The sequence below is a fragment of the Dermochelys coriacea genome, chromosome 16 (genome assembly GCF_009764565.3).
Source record: "Dermochelys coriacea isolate rDerCor1 chromosome 16, rDerCor1.pri.v4, whole genome shotgun sequence".
NCBI classification, from domain to species: domain Eukaryota; kingdom Metazoa; phylum Chordata; order Testudines; family Dermochelyidae; genus Dermochelys; species Dermochelys coriacea.
In genome coordinates this window covers 8,727,957-8,750,470 of record NC_050083.1, presented here as the reverse complement: position 1 = coordinate 8,750,470, position 22,514 = coordinate 8,727,957, and the positions used below count along the sequence as shown (strand labels likewise).

At 45.0% G+C, this 22,514-nt stretch overlaps 1 long non-coding RNA gene across 1 annotated transcript; it reads left to right on the top strand.

The window, feature by feature from the left end:
- Positions 1-905: 905 nt before the first annotated feature.
- On the top strand, positions 906-16,570 carry LOC122456914. Its single transcript, XR_006276084.1, has 3 exons — positions 906-916; positions 7,611-7,614; positions 16,412-16,570. It is a non-coding gene; the product is annotated as an uncharacterized LOC122456914 (long non-coding RNA).
- Positions 16,571-22,514: the final 5,944 nt, after the last annotated feature.

Genomic DNA, 22,514 nt, shown 5'->3' with positions numbered 1-22,514 from the left:
CATCACCAACAGCAGGGGGGGGAAGGAGGAAAACCTTCCATGGTGACAAGCAGGTAGGCTAATTCCAGCAGTTAACAAGAATATCAGAGGAACAGTGGGGGGTGGGGTGGGAGGGAGAAATACCATGGGGAAATAGTTTTACTTTGTGTAATGACTCATCCATTCCCAGTCTCTATTCAAGCCTAAGTTAATTGTATCCAGTTTGCAAATTAATTCCAATTCAGCAGTCTCTCATTGGAGTCTGTTTTTGAAGCTTTTTTGTTGAAGTATAGCCACTCTTAGGTCTGTGATCGAGTGACCAGAGAGATTGAAGTGTTCTCCAACTGGTTTTTGAATGTTATAATTCTTGACGTCTGATTTGTGTCCATTCATTCTTTTACGTAGAGACTGTCCAGTTTGGCCAATGTACATGGCAGAGGGGCATTGCTGGCACATGATGGCATATATCACATTGGTAGATGCGCAGGTGAACGAGCCTCTGATAGTGTGGCTGATGTGATTAGGCCCTATGATGGTATCCCCTGAATAGATATGTGGACAGAGTTGGCAACGGGCTTTGTTGCAAGGATAGGTTCCTGGGTTAGTGGTTCTGTTGTGTGGTGTGTGGTTGCTGGTGAGTATTTGCTTCAGATTGGGGGGCTGTCTGTAAGCAAGGACTGGTCTGTCTCCCAAGATCTGAGAGCGATGGCTCGTCCTTCAGGATAGGTTGTAGATTATTGATGATGCGTTGGAGAGGTTTTAGTTGGGGGCTGAAGGTGATGGCTAGTGGCGTTCTGTTGTTTTCTTTGTTGGGCCTGTCCTGTAGTAGGTGACTTCTGGGTACTCTTCTGGCTCTGTCAATCTGTTTCTTCACTTCAGCAGGTGGGTATTGTAGTTGTAGGAATGCATGATAGAGATCTTGTAGGTGTTTGTCTCTGTCTGAGGGGTTGGAGCAAATGCGGTTATATCGTAGCGCTTGGCTGTAGACAATGTAGACAAGCCACCCTAGGAGCTGTTGACAGAGGGTGGCGGAGTTGAAGAGGCTGCTACACCATGCTTGGCCAAGAAGGGATGCACTGGGTGGTGAATGACCTGTCTATACAGTATCTTTAAGAAGAGAGTTTGTATGTGGGGGTGGCCACTTAAAAGTAGAAATTACCATTTCTTGTCCCCGCTCCTCTATGTTGTATCACTTGAGAATGGGCTTCCACTCCAGTGAAAGTTCAGTAAAACAAATTTTAGCAGGTGCAGACAATAGTTCTCCCTCTGTAGGGAGGAGGTGCTGTTCTATCACTGACTGCAGCTTATTCTCCATGCAGTGCTTGTTTGCATGTTGGTTCCTGTAAATGGCAAACCTCTAGTACTTGCAGACTGGGTGAATTCCTGGCTCCGTTGAAGTCCATGGGAGTCTTGCCATGGGGAGGGGGAGGGAGATGGTTAAACCTAGAAATAATGAACTGAACTTCATACCAGGTGTAACTCCATTGAAGTAATGGGGATTGTAAAAATGATGCATTTAGTCTGCTCTCTCTGCTAATAAGGCAGATCAATCTGTCTGTCTTGCCCAGGGACTCCGCATTTCTGTCCTACAATACCCTGCTGAAGCCATGATGTTCACAGATCTTTGAGCTCCACATCCTGTTTAAAGATGCTTTAACCCATTACTAAAAATGTCAGGCCAAATATTGTCCCCAGTTTACACCCTGAGCAGCCCAGTGTTGTCAGCAGCAGCATTTGACTATTGAGATCTGACTTCCATTTGCCAAAGAACACAGAGTTAAGGCTGTTACTTGTGCTGTGCCTTAATATTGCAGGGGTATATGTGTGTGGTGTAATGGTCTTCATATAGAATATTTAGCAAAAGCAAGTGTTTGCATTCTCAATGTAACTTTTTTCCACTGCTGAAATGATAAACCATATGGTGGCGCTGCAGTGAGTAGTGTAAACCAGTCTGTGGTTAGAGAACAGGAAGAAAGCACATTTCTTGCAGGTTTCTAAGCAAAGTTGAACTGTACAGTCTTTGTGAAAGCAACAAAGTGGATGGAGATAAGGCAAATGACACACATACAAATATCGTTAGTATGCATCTGCAAAGGTGTATTAATAGCACAAAATTTGTTTGACGCAACAAGGTTTGTTCACAGGGCAGTGTCTTTCTCAGCGCTTTCACTCCTTGCTTTTTTTTAATCTGAGTTCATGTGGGTTCATTTACGTTCTCTGAATCTGGGGTTGAAATGAGCCCATTACACTTCAGAGTGAAAGGCTAAGCTTCACCTAGTTTCAGGCTAAAACAGGTGACATCAAATTTCAGATAATTTTCAGCCTGTGGGCTCTAAACTTGCTCCAGTTTCTGCAAACTCTGCAAATCCACCCCAAGTTTAGTTACAAAGTTAGTAACAAAGCTCCCCAGTCGGGTCTATCACCATTGTTCCCTATAACTTTATTGGCTATTACCAGCCATGGACCTGAGCTGCACAAGTCACATCCAGACCGAAACTGTCCCACAGGTTTGTGCTGTTCAGATCCATGGTCATACATTGGTGGTTATCTATATATTAAGAGACATACACTCTTGCTGTATTCTAGCTAGTCTTCCCCTCTCTGTGGGAGGGAAGGGGGAAAAAAAAGAAACAGGGTAAAAATAGTTGGAAAAACAGTCCCTATATTTGTCTAGTGATTCCCCTGCCCAATTAGTTAAAGTGCCCTTAAAAGATCAAGATGTCTCAGGACCCTAAGAATCTTAATATCCATCTACAGTGATGGCTCCGTGTTAATGTGAGCTATTGGTGCACTCCCAAAGCCACTCTGGAACTCGTATGCCTTTGGCTGAAGCTGCTTCTTGGAGATAAATCAGAGTATTCAAAATTTACGGGTAAGGTCTTAACATAGTTTAGTCCTATTGACTTCAATGGAGACTGCTTGGTGTAAAGTGTTACTCACCCTGAATAAAGGCATCACAATCTGACCCTAAATTTAAAAAGTTCTTTCCTGATTTGGCAGAGCTTAATTATTCATTAAGAAACGCGTTTAAGGGGAACAGAGTGCCCAGTGGAACATAGCATATACCACCATGATGAATGGATCAATTAAAGTCCAACATGCAGTATTCTCGTAGGGGTTTGTACTTGTTAAGATGCTTGCCCCCCGTGAAGGTCTGGCCACAGGGGACTATGGTGCTTAGAAGGAAGAAGAATGGAGACTGTAGTGGACACGGATCATATTGCAGCAGGAGAGAAGTAGAGGTTCAAAGTCTAGCTCCTGGCACTAAACACCACTCTCTCCGTATGAGCATGAGACTGGATAGGCCTAGTGCTGTGATTGTAAATACAGACATAGTAACTTTTTTTTGTAATGGACCTATCTCTCAGGTTCAGCAAAGCACACATGGCTATCACACGCCTCTGTAGTTAGGTGGCTGGAGAGTTTGACAGCCCTCTGGATGCTGGGTGTCTGGTTATGCAACTTTGCAGATTATAGAAGCTATTCTGTGCTTTGGAGCTATGGATATTGCAGGCCTTTGAAGTTAATTCTTGTATGTGATATCAATCAAGGATTTGCTTCAGTATGGATTCTATAACAAGCAGCAGCTGTGGAGCTTAGAAACCAGTCCAAGGTGATGTCATAATGGTTATTGTATATAAGGAGTTGAGGCATTTTTTTATCCCACGTGAGTATAGCTGGCTTATTTCTGTCCTATAAGGGAAAATTCTACTATTAGAAGTATAAAGGCCTGATTCTCCACATTACACTAGTGCAAAGTGGGTGTGTAACATGAAACATTTTATGTCCACTTTGCGTTCATTTTGTTAATTGACTACCCAACATGCAGGACAATACAGAATCAGGCCCATAAAACTGTGTGTGCATGTACACCTGGTATTATGCATTATATGTACTGTTATTTACTACACATGAATGTCCACATAAAGACAAATTTACAGTGAGAACAGGTTATCCCATGAATTGTTTCTTTCCAAAAAGATTAGCTTTATATCCTTTTTAAGAAGGATGCTTCTGAGGATATTACAGCAACCCAGTTACTATCTGAGTAAAGCTGGCTTCAGTCAACAATCTGGCCAGAGTGTTTGTGGCTTTTTGGCTCCTCTCTAGGTGTTTGTTTTTGTTTGTTTGTCCCACTGAAGATGGGATCTGAGCATTGCTTGGTGCTTTCCCCCCTAATTCCCTTTTTCCATTTCTTCCTTGCTCACCGGAGAGATGAGGGTGGTATCTAAATGGTTCCTGGGTCTTGTGCTGGCCCTTTACACAGGGGCTAAAAATTTCACCCAGAGAGAAGAGGCAAGATAAAATGTGTGTGACGTAGGAGCAAAATTGTCAACTGCATGTTTTCCACCAGGGTGAGAGGTGCTTTAATAAAGGGCCCTGGTCTCAGGTGTCATCCCTGAGACAGAATATCAAATGTTATCTTTTGGGGTTTCAAAATAAATTCCTAGTTCCATAGTGAGAGCCTTGCCCCACCCCCCCCCCACCCCCCAAAAGGACCATGAGAGTCATGGAAACCTCTTACCTCCAAGTTCTGCAGAGATCCCAGAATGTCTGTCTGACTGTCCTGTTCCAGCTTCTAAGATGGGTTGTAGATCTTTGCACTCCATCCCCCCACCCCATTTCTATCCCTTGGTCAGGCTGAGGAGAGACCTGGGCTGTTTTAAGGGTCTGCCTCACTCAGTGAATTAGGGGTGCAGAAGCAGAGAAGAGAGGGAGACTTGGATGTCTAGATTCCCAACTTAATCAAAAATGTAGCTAGGAGCTGACTATTTGGACAGATCTGCAGGAGCCAGTATTGACTTTGCTTTTGTCTCGGTGAATAATCGCCCCAGAGATGTGGGTTTGCAAGCAGTGAGAAACAGCCCGGCAAATGCATGTGCTTTATCCAGATTTTAAAAATATGTGCATTTGGGGCCGACAGCTCACAGGGAATTACTTCAGCTCATTGTGTGTAGCTTGCTTGTCGATCAGAGGCACAGCATGATGATGCCTTGCAGGAAAATCATCTCCCTTTCTGGCTTCTCACCCCTGCAGATGTTTTGTAATTGGATCACCATGGCTAAACTGATACAAGGGGAGGAAAATTGGTCTTGGCCTTGGCCTTGCCCTTGCGTGCATTTTCACAATGTGGCTGCCCGTGCTCTGAGTGAGGGACTGGCTCGCTCGAGTTTGGTACTGGGGATATGAGAGCACAAACGTTGCTGCAGGCACCACAGTGAGTGCGGTACAAGAATTGTAGAAAATACAACTGATAGCGGTACTTAAGCATATGCTGAACTTTCAGCATGTGAGTAGTCTCATTGATTTTGGTGCCCCAACTCTGCTGCTTAAAGGGAGCAAGGCCTGTGGTAAAGACCAAAAGCCTAACTGGGTTAAAAGAAGAATGAAGTTCATGGAGCACAGATCCATCAATGGATATTGGCCAAGGAGGTCAGGGATGCAACCCCATGCTCCGAGTGCCCATACGCCTTTGACTGCCAAATGTTGGTACTAGACAGCAGGAGAGGGATCATCCAATAATTGCCCTGTTCTGTTCATTTTCTTTGAAGCATCTGGATGCTGTCAGAGGACAGGATATTGGGCTTAGATGGACCATTGGTCTGACCCACTGCGGCCACTATTCCATTTAAGGGTGGCCCCGCAGTTAGAGCACTAGCTTGAGACCCAGAAGGCCTGGGTTCTATTCCATTCGCACTCATACACTTCCTGTGTGACTTTAGGCCAGTCACTAAGGCCTTGTCTACACTACTGGGGAAAAGTCGATCTAAGCTATGCAATTTGAGTTACGTGAATAGCATAACTCAAATAGACATAGCTGAGATCTACTTACCACAGGGTCCACACTACGTGACATCAACGGGAGAGGCTCTCAATCCTGTGGAGTAGAGGAGTCGACGGGAGAGCAATCTGTGATTGATGACCCGCTAAATCGACCGCCGATGCATCGATCCCCCAGTAAGTGTAGACAAGCCGTTAGTCTCTCTGTACCTTGGTTCACCACCCACAAAACCATGAGGAGAAATTTCACAGAAATTGTGAAGTGCTCAGGTACTGTGGTAATGGGGGCCATGCAAGTACCTAGCGTAAACAGATAGGATCATGGCGATTTTCTCCTTAGGGCTTCCAGTTCAAATCTGGTCCAGATATGTAGTGACTGTCGGATCACCCTCATTGTTTGCCTTATGTGCTGGGTCACAGCAAGTTAGTTCTTACCGGACGGGCTATCTGTTGGCAGTCTCGGCACAGATGCCAAGGATGGGTAGGTCATAGAGATGGAACTCTCTCAGAGCCCAGAGAAGGAGACGGGATGCACTAAATCCATAAAGTGAAAAGCCGCCTGGTGAGGAAAGGAGGCATCGGGAGGTAGGAGGGAGCATCAAGAAGTACATTCTCCAACTGCCCATTTCAGCTGCCTCTCCTGTAGTGCTGGGCATGAAATCCCACTGTTTGTGAGGAATAAGTGGGAATGGAAATATTTATGGTGCCAAAGGCTGGAAAACAAGCACTCCCCCTTCCCATCCCCCACAGCTGTTTTCAAGGACTTGTTACCCACATGATTCCTTCTGAGAAGGCAGCTCTGATGGGCCAGCCTTTGTCTCTCCAGCTTCCATAAAGATGGCTCAGAAGAACGCATGTGGAATTAATCCACTTCACCCAACAGGTCCTCTATAATCCTCCACTCCCCTTACATCATAAGGCAAACAGCTAGAGTTGCCAGGTGTACTGTTTTCGACCGGAACGCCTGGTCTAAAAGGGATCCTGGCAGCTCGGTCAGCACTGGCTGAAGTAGGGGTGGGGCCTTGGAGAAGGAGTGGGGCTTTGGAGGAGGAGCAGGGAAAGTGTGTTCGGTGTTGTGCGAGTAGAAAGTTGGCAACCCTACAAACAGCCCTAACTGCACCAGGAAGGACACTGCTTATGGGCAGATGGATAATGAAACTGCTTTATCTGCCCAGCAAACTAACTGCATGCTCAACACAAGTATTTAAGGAAGCTGGCATTGAAATTATATGCTCAGCAGATCCAGGAACAGCCTCTCTCCAGTTTAAATCTTTTCCATCTTATTCTTTCTCCCTGGAATGGCGCAGTTTATTACCAGGGCAACTGATAAACACCATAGCTAACAAACCACTCCTACTCATCTGTTGCCTTCCTTTTTTTATCTTTTAATGACAGGAAAGATGCTTTAAATAATACCAGTTAAGTAAACATAGGCTATTTTCTTGGGAATCTCACTTGAATTTCAGGGGTTATCTTTCCCCAGTATTAAATGGATGCATGCATATCTGACAAATTCATCATCTAGATTAAGCAAATAGGGCTAGATTGTAAGGTGATATCACTCCACTGACTTCAGCAGAGTGGCATCAGGCTTTGTACCCATGTTGAATTTGATCCATTAACTGCAATATTAATGCTAATAACTCTTTCTGGGTCTTGCAGATCTCATCCAAGGATCTCAGATCACTTTCCGAATCTCTGATTAAGGCTCCCAATCACTGTCTTCGGATGTTTAGAACAGATCTAATTTTTTTTATTAAAACTCATGTTAAAAATCATATAATACATAGGTTGAGAAAAGAGTGGCTGTACATCTGGGTATAGTGCTTAGATTATCCAGAAATTCAAAGTTTTGTTTTTAAAGTCCTAAGATACTTATAGAGCAGAATCAGCAATAACCCAAATTTAGGTGAATGAATTTAAGAATACAGTTTAGATATCTAACATCCATGCATTCAGGTACATTACTCATGAAAAAAGATATACAGAGAGTTGGTGGCAGAAAGCAAAATATATCGATGAGTGAAGACTGTCCCTCAGTAATTGAGAATTTCAGATAGGTTGTCCATTTAGCGAAAATAACAGTCCATCAGGAAAGTATTTGAGTTACTTTCCCAACTGCACTTCTCATTGGCACTCCAGCTCATCCCTCCTGGTATTGCCGATGTCCGGTGATGTGTTCTATGTAGATGTCCCTTGACCACTTGATGGTGTCTGACACCATGAGTTGCCTCCTCAGCTATTACTAGCCCTATTTAATAGACCAGTAAACTGAGGCAAGGGCAGGGCATGTGACTTTCCTCAGTTCACACAGCAAATCAATGCAAAGCAGGGAAGAGAACCTAGAACTCCGACCTCCCCTCTACCCTAGTGGAGGCTCATTCCCTAAAGTCACACCCATTTTAGTTGGTTCCAAGTGCATCTGTCTGACTCCATCCTGACGGCTCCAGCTGGCTAAAGATCGCCTGTTCCTTTCCAGTAGCCTAAAATATCACCTGATTCCAGATACAGCTGCCACTTTAGAAGCTGGGAGAGTGGAGTCGGGAGGTTGCTCTTTCACATTTCTCCAGCTGGGTATCTCTGTGCATTGCAGCTACTTGTCAGGCAGGCTCCGAGCTATCAGGCAAACAGTGCTCTAATTTAGCTGGACTTCTACTGAGAGAGAATTCACTTCACCTACCCACTCCACTTCCTCTTTTCAGGGCCAGTAATATTTGGTTGGTAATTTTAGCCCGGCGTCTTGTATAAATTCATTAATAGGGCCTGCCTTTTGAAGTGGAATTAGTTCCTGGGTAGAGCTGGCTGAGTGTTCTGGGTCACGAACCATCTAATCGGAGGCTTGTGGTAATCTGGGCTGTGCTAATTAAAGCTGACTGCCCTGGAGCACAGAAACAGGCATCAGCTCAATGGGCAGGAGTGACTCCGAGGGAGCCTGCTGACAAAATGACCTTTTGCTTCTGCTCTGGGTGCTCAATGTCTTTGAGCAGCCCTTTGGTGCTGGGAGGGAGTCAGCCTGAAGATTTCAGCCCAGGGACTGCAGCTCCCTCACCTCCTGACTCCTCTTTCCTTCGGGTTTATTTCCCCGCAGGTAAGAATGTCCTGGTCTCTTGAACCCTTCTCCAGAAGCCTGTGTCACATGAAATCCCACTCACACAGTTCAAGTCCTTGAATCTTCCAGACCTGCAGGCTGCTGTCAGCCCTTACAAATGTTAATTCACTGCCCCCAGCTTCTTGCTGTTAAAAAGGAGGACGTAGCATTAAAGGAGTAAGGGGTCATCTTTGCCTCTCTCAGGCCTCCATCCTGAGCTTGTTATTCCAGTAAATCTCTCACTGAAGTTGTGGGATTTTGCCTGTGTAACAAGTTTTGGGTTCCCTTGCCCTATGCAGCATGGCCACAAGTGAACTGGGGATAGACAGTGTAGGTGAGATGATCAAAAGCACCTAAATCACTTTGTCACTGTTACTGACTTTCAGTAAGACTAGTATTCGTAAGTCTCTAAAGCCCAGTTTTTACATCTGTTGACATGTTGCTGTGTTCAGTGTGTGGCGATGGCTAGCCACTCCTGAAAATAAGATTTAGGCTCCTAAATCAGTCATGCATTGTCATGCATTGTCACAGTCATGCATGCTGAGCGCAGCCCCACCTAACCAGCTTTAAAAATGTGGGTCAAAGTGCTTTTGAAAATTTGCATCTTACGGTTGGAACTTTCACAAGGGTTTAGCACTGCCAAATGGGCCCAGAGCCTCAAAATTGTTCAGCTTCTCTATAGGCACCCAATAAATCACCAGACTTCTGAAGGATCTCCGCACAGTGGCTCTAAGCTTTGTGAAAAATCTGTCATTATTTGTCTGGGTTTTTAATATGGCCCACGTCACTGTAGTATTGGACTGCTTTTACCAAAGTACCTGAGCACCACTTGTGGATCCTTTGCTTACAAGACATATGTAGCTCTTCCTGCACAGTATGCTTTCACAAAGCAAGTGATTGAGTGCTGCTGGAAGTAGAATGTAATCTAATCACTTATTTTGATGCTGTTATCTGGAGTACATGTGATTATACCTAACAATATTTTAGGAAAAGCTGTGCAAATCTGATCACTCAATATGATGAAATTCACCCACAGCAGAGGGTCAGCCCAAGTCCTACCACTGATGTCTCATTTAAGTACTATTGTAAGACCTTGCCCATAGTAACTAGGATAGAATAGCTATTGCATAGGGCTGATCTTTTGGAAGAAGTCAATTAAAAATAGGATAATTTTCATTTTTATCCATAAAGAAGCTCCTAGTGCCTTGAAGGAAAGCAAATTTACAAAGGAGGAAAAGAGAAAAGCTCCAATCAAAAATGGTCAGGAATCACTTTCTCTTGTCCTGTTCTTGTGCTAAGATTCATGATTTATTTTCCACCTCTGAGATAGGTGCTCAGATACTACAGTGGCAGAGATGGTATAAGCACTGAGGCAGAAACATTGAACAATGAAGGCCATATATTCTTCAGTTGGGGAAAAGTTTGTCATTACCACTTAAGTCTACCAGCAGGATGCATATAGCCATCTAATGCACCTATCATAGAGACTGTGGACTCTGACAGTGGTATACTCTGACTGGCCAAATACATGTCATCCAAGAGTTGCTTTTTCCCCTTCTCATCAGCTCTTTTGACAGAGGCCCAGCTGTGTGGTCAGCACGGGAGAGTCTGGCTGCCCTTTACGTTGAAAAGAATGCCTAACATGGGCTTCAATGAATAGCTTTATTCATAATTCATCCTGCCCTTTCCTCTCCTACAAGATACCACAGAATTCTCATCTATGTATGTGACCCAGCAGAGACTGTAAATGAGAGGAGGTGAACAGACATTACAGTGTGTTCTGAGTGAAGAGCAGCATGTAGCCATAGCATCCCAGGAGCAGGCCAGGAAAGTGGTTGTAACACTCAGAGCTGTATTTTCTTCCCCGGCTCCTCCTTTGCTCCAGGAGGAAGAAAATCTGCTGCTCTGTCAATATCTGATTCCTTTCCACTCTGCTCTTGCTTGGCTTTGCTTGCCAGTGTGTGGGCCCCACCTACTTTCCAGCTGTGTGGGAGGAGAAGCAGCAGCCCCACCGTGGCATATCTCCCGCCCATTCTGAGACCCACCATGTGGGAAGCTCTCAGAGCAGAGTAAAGGAGGTGCCCTGCATGTGCAATGTTCGGGCAGCCCTTAATCTTGGGAATGGAAATATTTAGAGCTGATGAAAAAAATATTGAGAAATTTTTGACTTTTTCCCCCCAAAAATAAACATTCACAACCTTTGTCTCTTTAAAAATTTTCCAATTTTGACAAAAATGACATGTTTTCTTCCATTCTCTCTGTTCTGCCTCCTGCCCTCTCCTCTTTTTCATTGGCAAAAAGAAAGTGGGGTGGGGGGGGGGAAGGAGGGAGGGAGGGAGAGGAGGGAGAGAACATGAGAGAGAATTTAAAAAAAAAACAATTGAAAACAAAACTTTCCCTAAAATGCAAATGTTCCTAAGCTCGAAGCCGCACACCAAGGTCCTTTCTGAAACCTAAGGAATGCAAATGTTCAGGGGAAAAATGCTTTCAATGTTTTGTCCAGCACTAGAAATGTCTCATTTCACTCCTCACTGCTGCATGTTGAGTTTGTATCAGGTGAAGATCTTGCTCATGGGTTTTGTGTTCAAGGCTCTCCATAACTGCACCCCAACTAGATCTCACTTCATTCATCAGTTTCTCTTGCTCTCTGTGCACCTCTTTAATCTGATGCATGCAGCGACACTGATTTACACCAGAAAAGGATTTTGGCCCCTGTTACCCAGCTGCAGCCTCTCCTTCTTGCTCCCACCATCATCTTTGCACCCTTTTTCATGCTCACTCTTATACTTGGAACAACCTCCCAGTTCCTTTGTATCTAGCACTTTCCCATCTCCTTCAAATTCCTCCTCGTCCTCTTACCCTCTTCACTGACAATGATTTGCTGAACTCTGCACCCACACTGAGCACTTCCTGGCCCGAACCATTTTCCTATTGGTTTGTACTATGCACCATATTCAGCTGTGTTAGGCCTGGATCCTATAAGGCCTTTTAAGGATGTGCTGAATGTTCCACACTGCAGATAGTGAGCCTGCCAGAATGCATAAAGTTAATCATGTGCAAGAATCTTTGGCAGGTTCGGGGCCTGAGCATGTAGCAAACTCCAATAGATGTAATTAGCTCAATTCTCAAAAAAACATCCCATGTCATGATTTCCAAACTGCTAAATAAAATCATACACCTCTCAATGGCTATCCATCATTCACAAGCTAAGTCAAAAAGGTGTTGCTCTAATCTCTTGCAGAAAATAGCCTTGAGTTAAAAATATCATCCCATCTTGAAAGCCAGTAAGTGATTTGCTGTCAGGGTTAGATAAACTCTTTTTTTCAACATTGAAACTGGTTCCTGGCTTTCAGCAGCCATGATAACTAGAACAAAGGGTTTTGATTCTTCTAACAGTCCCTGGAACCTTAATCCCATCTCTTGGTTGGGGAGAGAGTAGGCTGGATGTGATTCCCTCTTTAAGAAGGCCATAAAGAAAAATCAAGTCCTAAAGTGGTTTCCTTTTCTGCTGTGAATGTGGTAGTACTCAGCCCATGGGTGAAATGCCTGAACTCCTGGAAGGCTATGCTTCTCACCCTGACTCCTCCTGTATTACTGAAGAGGGATGCACCTATTCACATATGTCATGCTCTTCCCAAGACTAAACTTCCCTCCCCAATTCCATTGTTCTTTTATTACTACCTGCTGCCAGGCAGGCTAGAAGAGCTGTGGGAGCTGGAAAGTAGCCAGTCTGAAGTCCCAGGCTACAAATTTAATTGGTTCATATGAATGGCTGGGCTTGAGTTACTAAGGGATGCATCATGGGTGTGTTGGAGTCTCATTGCCAATATATCATGGCATCAAGAAATGCAATTGATACTGGTTCTGGTGAATGAGATTGCATGTTCTTAACGGCTTTGGACATTAGACTCAAGCTGCTGCTTCCTCTTGTGATTGCAGCAGATAGAGGTGGGGGATTGCATGTTTAAACTGTGTTCTTCAGAAGTGATTATTTTTGCCATCATAGCTTCTAAAGCTGGAGGAACTTGACAAGATTCCTGGGTAGGATAGGTTCCACATACTGCATATCCATGTGTATTCCTTCCAGCTTATAGGGAATTTGTATGTAAAGTACTTTCCATTTAATTCAGTTGCAGGGTTTATTCATTCATCCCTCACCCATTTTCTAGTGATTAAAGCACACAACTGGGAATCCTGAAATATGGAGGCTGACTCCTGCCTGTGCCACTGACTTTTTCACTTTCAGCAAGTCAATTTGCTGCTCGAGGCCCCCGATATCTCAACAGTTTCAATGAAGAGATCGGTACTTTTACCATTACAAAGTGCTTGATATGCTGCACTGAATTTGTTACAGAAGTGCAAAGCATTGTTGTTTCTTAAAAGAAAAAAGAGCTGTGCAAAATTAAGAGTGAAAGTGACGACTGCGATTAGTCTATAGGCGCTTGCTATTCTGTTAATAAAAAAGCCCCCATTCTGAATTTGGACGATAAGAGGACTGCAGCCAAAAGTTCCACCCTTCGCACCTTGCTTTCTGGTGTGACCCTGAAGCTAAGCCACAGAGCTAAACAGCCACTTTGAATAAACTTTGAATGTGGTGGAGGCCTGTCAGCAATGGACACTGATGTAACGTGCTGCCAAGTGTGAGGCAGATGGCTATGCCTGTGAGTTGTCACACGGGGACTCTAAGCCTGAGCAGCACCTGAAGAATGCACAGTGCAACTCGCAGCATGTATAATGGTGCATTTAAGATACCGTTGTGCATATGCTGGGCAGGCTGTGTCTTGGCCCAATCCCCCTATGTAATTTGAAAGGCCTCTCTAAACTGTACAGTTGGTGGCGATAACAACCTAGGATTGATGGCACACCGAGAAGCTCCACCCACAAATACTACATCATCAGTAAGTGGGAGGAGCTACTATGTCAGTTCTAGGGCACTAGTGGATCCCCTGATGGATAGGTGATCCTCCAGTAGACACGTACACTGGGTTTAAGGCCACTTTGCACTGGTGATGAAGCACAAAGGGGCATAGTGCAGGCGAGGTTCAAGGCCTGTGTATGGCTAACAAGGACAAACAACTCATTCCAGTCAAAGTGGTGAGACTGGCAGGGATGAAAGGACAAAGAAGATGCTGCAATCAAGCACCCTTTGTAATGAATCTCCTGAATTGTTTCAATGTGTTGCAGTGCATTATTATGGAACTAGAGCCTAGAAGCTGCAGCTCAGGTTAGGAGATGGTGGCGCTATGCTCTATACAGAAATATGCTCAGCGACAGTTCCTGCCCTAAAGGATTTCAAGTTTAAATGAACAAGACTGACACAGGGTGGGAGGGGAGACCAGTAGGGAGCAGGAGAGGTGACTTACTGAAAGTCATGTAGTAGGTTAGTTACAATGCTGCTCTTAGACAAGCTGTTGTCTAGAGAGTCAAATCCTGCACATCTTCAATCAAGCTCCCAGTGGAGTCCATAGGAATTTTACTTGGCTTTAGCCCGTGAAAGCTTATGCCCAAATAAATGTGTTATTCTTTAAGGTGCCACAAGGACTCCTCATTTTTATTCACAATAATGAAGTTCTTCTGTATGGGAAAATAAAAACGCCTTTAGTGTGAGAAGCCATTCACTGTATTCAGGTTTGGCAGCCACTCTCCCATTGCTCTTAAAAAGAAAACTTGTGATTTGATTGATCTGGCTCCTACTTCCTCTCCTCGAGTCTCAAATGCCCTGGAACAGCAGCTTGGGCTGGACTTCTCTGCTTCATTGAATGATCTGCCCTGGCTTTTTTTTTTTTTCTTTTTTTTCTTATAAGAGCTGCCTCCAAACAGCATGCTTCCAGTAAAACTCCATCTCATTCCTACTACACGTGAACTGGAAAATCTGAGCCCAAGAAATGAATGGAGACTGTGTGTTTAAGAAATTTGGAGTTTTGATCTGACAGCTGGAGAAACAGTCATGGCTCTTTAAAGTCCTTAACCACACCTTGTGATCCATCGTCTCCAGAAAACCGTCCCCAACTTTGCTCAGTTGATCTGAATATCTTGCAAAGAGACTGAAGTACTGTAATTTCATGGATACAGACCCATATAGTGGAATGGGGTGTGAGGTGGTGGAGGCAGAGATCCAGTTTCTCTTTGTGGCTCTTGGCTCTGGGGTTTCTGCCCTCATCAAACTGGAAAATGTCTGCCCCTCCCATCCCTCTAGTCAATCACCTGCTAACAGCTCTGAAACATTTGGCTGCTGTAGGCAACCTCTTGTTCTGGCTGTAGGGTTGAGCCAGCCCTCCTCCTTTGGCAGGCCCGTCTCCTAGCTCCAAGGTTTTCTTTACTTACTGGGTGAATCATCAGGACTAAGACAAGCTTCCCTATCCGCTCTCCCAGGATGTCTTTGCAGAGTTAACTTGAGTTATCTCACTTAAAGGTTTACCAGTATAACTATATTTTGATTTGATTTGGGGGTGTGACTTTTTTCTTTTTAAACCAACATAGTTTTACTAGTGCAACCCCTAGCAGAGATGCAATAACACCAGAACAAAGGTGAATTATACCAGCATAGTTTATTCCCCTTCCCATAAAGGAATTATGGTATGTTGGTATAAAGCACCTCTGTACTGCTATAACTATGGCCGCAGTAAGGGGTTTGTACCACTTTGTTTCCATATAGTTAACTTTCTAGTGTAGACAAGAACTCGGACACTCAAACCATTCTGAATTTTTTCAAAAGTTCTGTGGTGCTAGCAGTTCCTATTGTCTTCAGTGGATGCATAAATAGTAGAACTGGTTTGAATTTTGCTAGTGAAAAGGACTTGTTTGTTGAAAAAATATTTTTTTTCCTCCCGAAACAATTTGCGAAGAGGGGGTGGAAATCAATCTTAGCAATGTGTGGGTTTTTAATGTCATGCTTTTAAAAAAAAATTAATTGGACCCATTGAAATGGTTATAAAAAATTTCATATATGAGAAATCTTTTTGTCAGTAAACAGATATATTTTGGTAAAACAAATATGCTATGCTTTAAGACTACTAATAGTTCTATTTTGAACAATTTGAAATGAAAACAGCTTTGACAGTTTGAACATTTTTTTTTTCACAAAAGAAGTTTTGTTTGTTGTTTTTCTACTTTTAAACACCTTTATGAAGTGTGGGATTTGGGAGCCTAAATTTAACCCCTCATTTTTAAAATCTTGGCTCTAGTGTCCAAGATCTGATTTCCCTCCCTCCCCATCCCCACCCGAACTGTTCATCTCTCTCTCAACTCCAAAAAAAGCAATAGGAGCTAGAGATGCTCAGCACCTCAGAAAGGCCACCCCATAGGCTGGCTTGTAGTCCTTTCCCTGTAACCACCTGACTTCTTTCGGTCATACTGAGTAATAATAAAAAGAGCATCTGTCATGAATATAGGGGGAAGGATAGCAACCTTTTATGTATGCTTGGCAGCTGTACTGGATTGCCATACCTGTATAGGGTTAAGCAATTAAAATAAGCTAGCTGGCGCTTGACCAGAAGGATCAATGAGGAAAGAAGATACTTTCAAATCTGGGAGAGGGGGGAAGGATTTGTTTTGTTCTTTGAGTTGTTCCCTCTCTGGATGGAGGGAGAAGCCAAGCAGGTACAATATCTCCTGAAATATATACCTGTAATAATCCATCTAAGACCACAGAAACTGTGAGTAGAGCAAGGAAATGCATTAGGTTATCTTTTGTTTTGCCTTGTGAATTTTCCTATGCTAAAAAGGTAGTTTCATTCCTGTTTTGTAATTGTGAAGCTGAGCCCAGAGGGGAATCCTCTGTGTTTTAAATATTTTAATTACCCTGTAAAAGTTACCTTCCATCCTGATTTTGAAGGTGTGATTCTTTTACTTTTTTCTTTATAAATACAGTTCTTCTTTTAAGAACCTGTTTGATTTCAGTATCCTGAAGACAAAGGATCTAGTCTGTGCTCACATTGCTAAGGCAATTGATTGTTGTTTTAGTCTCAAACCTCCCCAGGAAAGGCAGTGAAGGGGTTTGGGGGGGATATATTTGTGGGGTAGGGATTCCAAGTGACCCTTCCCTGAATTTTTGTGTAAATCACTTGGTGGTGATGGCAGCAATATATTGTCCAAGGACAAGGAAAGGAATGTGTGCCTTGGAGAAGTTTTAACCTAAGCTGGTAGAATATAAGCTTAGGGGGTCTTTCATGCGAGTCCCCACATCTGTACCCCAGAGTTCTGTGTGTGTGTGGGAAAGAAACCCTGACAATGTCAAATGTTTGCTTTAGTGTCACTGAAGAGCATGTCTGAGGAAACCTATGAGCAATGGACTGAGCGGTCTACCCAGAAGATTGCCCAAGGAATGGCTGGGAAACTGGAAATATGGCTTTCAAAAGACAAATGGTTTAGAACAGTTGAGATAAAATACGGCCTGCTGTATACTTATATAGCATGACACTCAGGAGCAGCTGTATATTTAAATTCAATAGACCTATTCTGAGCCTGAGCCCTTTCCTAATGCTGCCTTTACACTGGCTTGAGAATGAGAGGGAAAGTGGGAGACTGAGGTATATTTGTCTTTCCGGGTTGTTTGAGGTTGGCTGGCAGTTCAGAATGCAGCTCGCCGCACCTGTCCCTTTATAATGTCTCGTTAGCCAACCAGAACAATCCTCTCTAAAATTCATCTGCAAACTGGCATCGACAACCCAAGGCCTTCTTTACTTCAGGGAAGACTTCTGTGCTGCTGGCCAATTTCCCTGGAAGCTCTGAAGTTGGTCGGGGATGGAGTGAGCTGCAGTACTTGGCATACCTTTTGCATGCTGCATACATAAGCAATCAATAACTGTAATAATCCAGGAGGCCAAGCGGTATCCTTCTATCTTTCCACTTGAGGCAACGTGCTTGTTACATTGACTGGCCATCCTTCTAGCTTTTAACCCACTCCCCCTGCTCTACTTAGCCAAAATGTATGTCTTCCTGTTATGGGATGTTCTAATTAAAGCCACAGTCAGACCCTGCAGCTGCAGAGAGGGAGGGAGCTGTTATGAGGGAAAGCAATAAGCTCTGTCATTCTTCCATGCTCTCCCTGTCCCTCAGCATCACATTGATATCAAAAGCTAAAGCTCAGGCTTCTGTGGATCTCTTCACCGGGCACCTGATGCAGCCCGGCTCAGTGTGGACTGGTGAAGCACTCCTCATCTGCACTACCAAAGATCCACCTCTGACTGACCTCCTTTCTCCAGCCTGCCACTTGAAGCTTTATATCGTTAGCTGCTTCACAGGGTGGGCTGTGGCAAGCTCTGGGCCAACATCAGCCTCTGCAGCCATCTGTGTGACAGTGGAGCGATATCAGATGTGGTTGTGATGGTTTGGGGATCACCCCGACCAGTAAGGGGTTGTCACCACCTGGACAAGCATAAAGGCCTCACTTTGGTTTCTACCTGCCTACTTATGCCTTACGGGGTGACCCCAATAGCCCTTCTGCTCCTGAATCACCCCAGAGCTGTCCCCTGAGTTCTCAACTACCAGACACTCCAGACTTTCCCTTCTGGTTTGCCACCCTGAAGGAGTGAAACCTGCCCTCAGCTAGTCTCCTGCGGGCTGCACGCTCCCCCTCTCCTCGGATTGCACACTGGAGGCCTGTTTAGGGTAAAAATAAACAAAGTTTACTTAATAGAAAAATCACAGCTTCAAAGACAAAGTTGTAAGAAAAAGCGCAAAAAGACAAGTTACACAGAAAATAACAATAAAGATGCAACCTTATGTTTTCCACTTCTACATTAATTAAATTCCCTTCTCTAATGTAAGTTGTGTATGGTTTCTTAACAGTTTCCTAATCTCTGCTCTGTCACAGAGGGGACCAGAGTTTCACGACAGCACCCACTCCATTTCTGGATAGTCTCCACTTCAAACCCCTTCCCTGAGAACAGGATTTGCAGGCAGTGGTCTTTCCCCCTTCCTCCTAAGACTATGGTGATTTATGTTTATGCGGAATGGGGGAAACACCCTCCTTCCTTAAAAAGAAAAGGAGTACTTGTGGCACCTTAGAGACTAACAAATTTATTAGAGCATAAGCTTTCGTGAGCTACATCCGATGAAGTGAGCTGTAGCTCACGAAAGCTTATGCTCTAATAAATTTGTTAGTCTCTAGGGTGCCACAAGTACTCCTTTTCTTTTTGCGAATACAGACTAACACAGCTGCTACTCTGAAACCTCCTTCCTTAGTGTTCCACCACGGGTGGTGGGTGGGGGGGCGTTCTTTTCAGTTTGAATGCCTTTCCATTGACTGTGATAATCCATCATGGTCTTTTCCCGGGCTCTTGGAAGCTAGGAGCTTGGAGTTAGTTTTGTGTAAACAATTACACTGGGAGGTGTCCCACCTACTGCCTCATTGCTTCTCCACACTGCAGGGAGGAGGCGATGCGGTACTTGTACCCTGGTTAAAAGTACAATGCTCTACCTACGTATACATTCATAACCGTAATCCATACACAGATCCCCCAATGACCATCGAGTTCAGCACCCTGCCTGCTTTCATAAAAGGCCTTACTTAAGGTATATTAATACACAACAACACTGTTTTACAGCCAGTGGGTTCAATTGCTTATTGCTGAGGGTTCAGAGCCCCTGTACCCCCTCGGTGCTGTTTGGCCCTTGACTGTCACAGTGGGCTCAAATAGCAGCATGGGTGAGAGTCACTGCCCCATCTCCCTCCCCCAAAGAACAGGCTCTCTGAGCTAATGCAATAGGAGACGCTGTACCATTCTCATTGGCATTTCTTATCTGTCACAACTACAGCTATTTGCAAGCAAGCAGAATCATAGAAGTGTAGGGCTGGAAGGGTCCTCAGTAGATCATCTAGTCCAGTCCCCTGCACTCAAGATGGGACTAAGTAATAACTAGACCATTCCTGACAGGTATTTGTCTAACGTTCTCAAACAGAGATTCTACAACCTCTCTAGGCAGCTTGTTTCAGTGCTTAACTACACTGACAGTTAGGAGGTTTTTCCTAATGTCCAACCTAAACCTCCCTTGCTGCAATTTAAGCCCATTGCTTCTTGTCCTGTCCTATCATAGGAAATGAGCATTTTTTACCATCCTCCTTGTAACAATCTTTTATGTAAACTGTTAATATGTCTTCCCTTAGTCATCTCCAGACTAAACAAACCCAATTTTTTTCAACCTATTCTCATAGGTCATGTTTACTAGACCTTTACTAATTTTTTGTTGCTCTGCTCTGGACTTTCTCCAATTGGTCCACATCTTTCCTGAAACGTGACATCCAGAACTAGACACAGTGCTCCTGCACTACTCTGAGCTAAGGCCTCATCTGATGAATTACTTAGCACTCCTCCTAATACATCCCAGAATGAGGTGGGTGCTTTTTTCAGGGTTATGTTGTTGTTTTTTTGGCAACAGTGTTACGCTCTTGACTCAGATTTAGCTTGTGATCTTCTCTGACCCCCAGCTCCCTTTCTGCAGTACTCCTTCCTAGGCAGTCATTTCCCATTTTGTATGTGTGCAATTGATTGATTGTTCCTTCCTAAGTGCATTTGTCCCTGTTGGATTTCATCCTATTTGCTTCTTCAGAGCACTTCTCCAGTTTGTCCAGATCATTTTGAATTTTAATTCTAGCTTCCAAAGCACTTGAAATTCCTCACAGCTTGGTATCATCCACAAACTTTATAAGAGTGCTCTATGCCATTATCTAAATTTATGAAAACATTAAACGGAACCGGATCCAAGACTGATACCTGTGGGACTTGGTTATACCCTTGCTCTAGCCTGACTGTGAACCACTGATAATATAATCCCTCAAATCTAGCTCAGGAAATTATGATTCCTCCTCCCCTCATGGTAGTATCTGAGCTAGGCAAAGGCAGCTGGGAGCCCCGGGGCTCAGGGGCGATTTAAAGGGCCCAGGGCTCCAGCTGCCGCTACCGCAGCGGAACCCCAGGCCCTTTAAATCACTGAGGAGCCCTGGGGGCTCCCGGCTGCCACTGCTACCCTGGGGCTCTGGGCTCTGGCAGAGCTTTAAAGGGCCTGGGGCTCCGCTGTGCTAGTGGCTGCCAGAGTCCCGAACCCTTTAAATCCCCACCTGAGCCAAGCTGCCCGAGCCCTGGGATAGCGGTGGCCAAGCTCCATCGGGGATTTAAAGGGCCCCGGGGCTCCAGCCACCGCAACCACCCCGGCCCTTTAAATGCCTGCCGGAGCCACACCGCCACTACCCCAGGGCTTCGGCAGCAGGGCTTCGGCAGCAGGGCTCCGGCTGGGATTTAAAGGGCCCCGGGATGGTAGCGGGGTCTGGAGCTCTGGGGCCCTTTAAATCCCCGCCAAAGCCCGACCACTGCCACTACTCCAGGGCTTCGGCAGCAGGGCTCCGGCAGGGATTTAAAGGGCCCCAGGGCAGTAGCAGCGGCTGGAGCTCTGGGGCCCTTTAAATCCCTGCCAGAGCCCCGCCACTGCTACCCTAGGAATCGGGCAGCAGGGCTCAGGCCGGGATTTAAAGGGTCCCAGGGGTGGGGGGGTAGCAGCGGCTGGAGCTCCGGGCCCTTTAAATCCCCGCTGCAGCCCCGCCGTCTCTACCCCAGGCCTTTAAATTGCCCTCTCAGAAAGCCGGTGCTGGTAAGGCACACCGGCTCTTACCGGTACGCCGTACCGGGGCGTACCTGCTTACTTTCACCTCTGCCCCCCCTCCCCACACACACACAGTGCTGAGCACCTACTCTCTGGAAATGAAGCCCCTTTAAGACATCTCACGTTGGGCACCCAAAATTGCTAGTCATCCTGGAAAATTTCAGGCCTAGACTCAGTGATGACAAATCCAGTAGTAAAGTGTCCCCAGGTTCTGTACTGGTTCAGTGACCAGAGCATCTCCTACTTATTCACCAGTGCCACCATCTGCAGCCACTGGGTTTTCAACAGAACTTACCTCCCATCAGAGCTAGGTGTCTACCTGGAACAAAAATGATTTGCCAAAAAAAGTATTTGTCATTCTCTGGCAAACTTATTCTAAAAATTCATTCAACAGCTACCATCAGCTCAGCCGTAGCTCTCACACTAATACCTAGCTTTACCCTTTGTCCTAGAGCTGTCCAGATCATGGATCCAAGCAGGAAAATAGCAGCCTCTAAGGGCATGGTCCTACAAGATGCTGCTGCAGCACTCAATAGCAGTGTTCAGCTACACAGGGCAGAATCTCCCTTTCCTGACTTTCTTACAGCAGCGACATTCACAGGAGGGGACGACACAAAAAGGCGGCTTGTAAATTATGATCCAGACTCTGTGCCAGAGCCCAGCTACTTAACTCTGGGGAATATGTGGTGACTTCTGGGGTAGTATAGAGCTTCTGTAGCACTTCAAGGTCATTCCCATCCCCACTTCTTATGATGGAGAGGTTCCTAGGGGTAAAGAGGGGGGCAGTGAATCCCCATGCCCTGGTACAACTTGCCTGCTGGAACAGATGCTTGGGGCTGTGGGCATATGGGGATGGAGCACAGAAGTCCCAGAGGAGTTAAGGTGACTGAACCCCCTCTTTGCCACTCACTCCACCCTAAGCAAAGCACATCGTTCAGCATGTCTGCCTGCCAGTGAGCCTGAGGGGCAAGATGAAGTAACGCTTATGCGGGTTCATGCAATCGTGAGCACTGGAGAGCTGCCCAACCAAACAATTTAGTCTGGTTAGCAAAGTGAAAGTCTCTGAGAA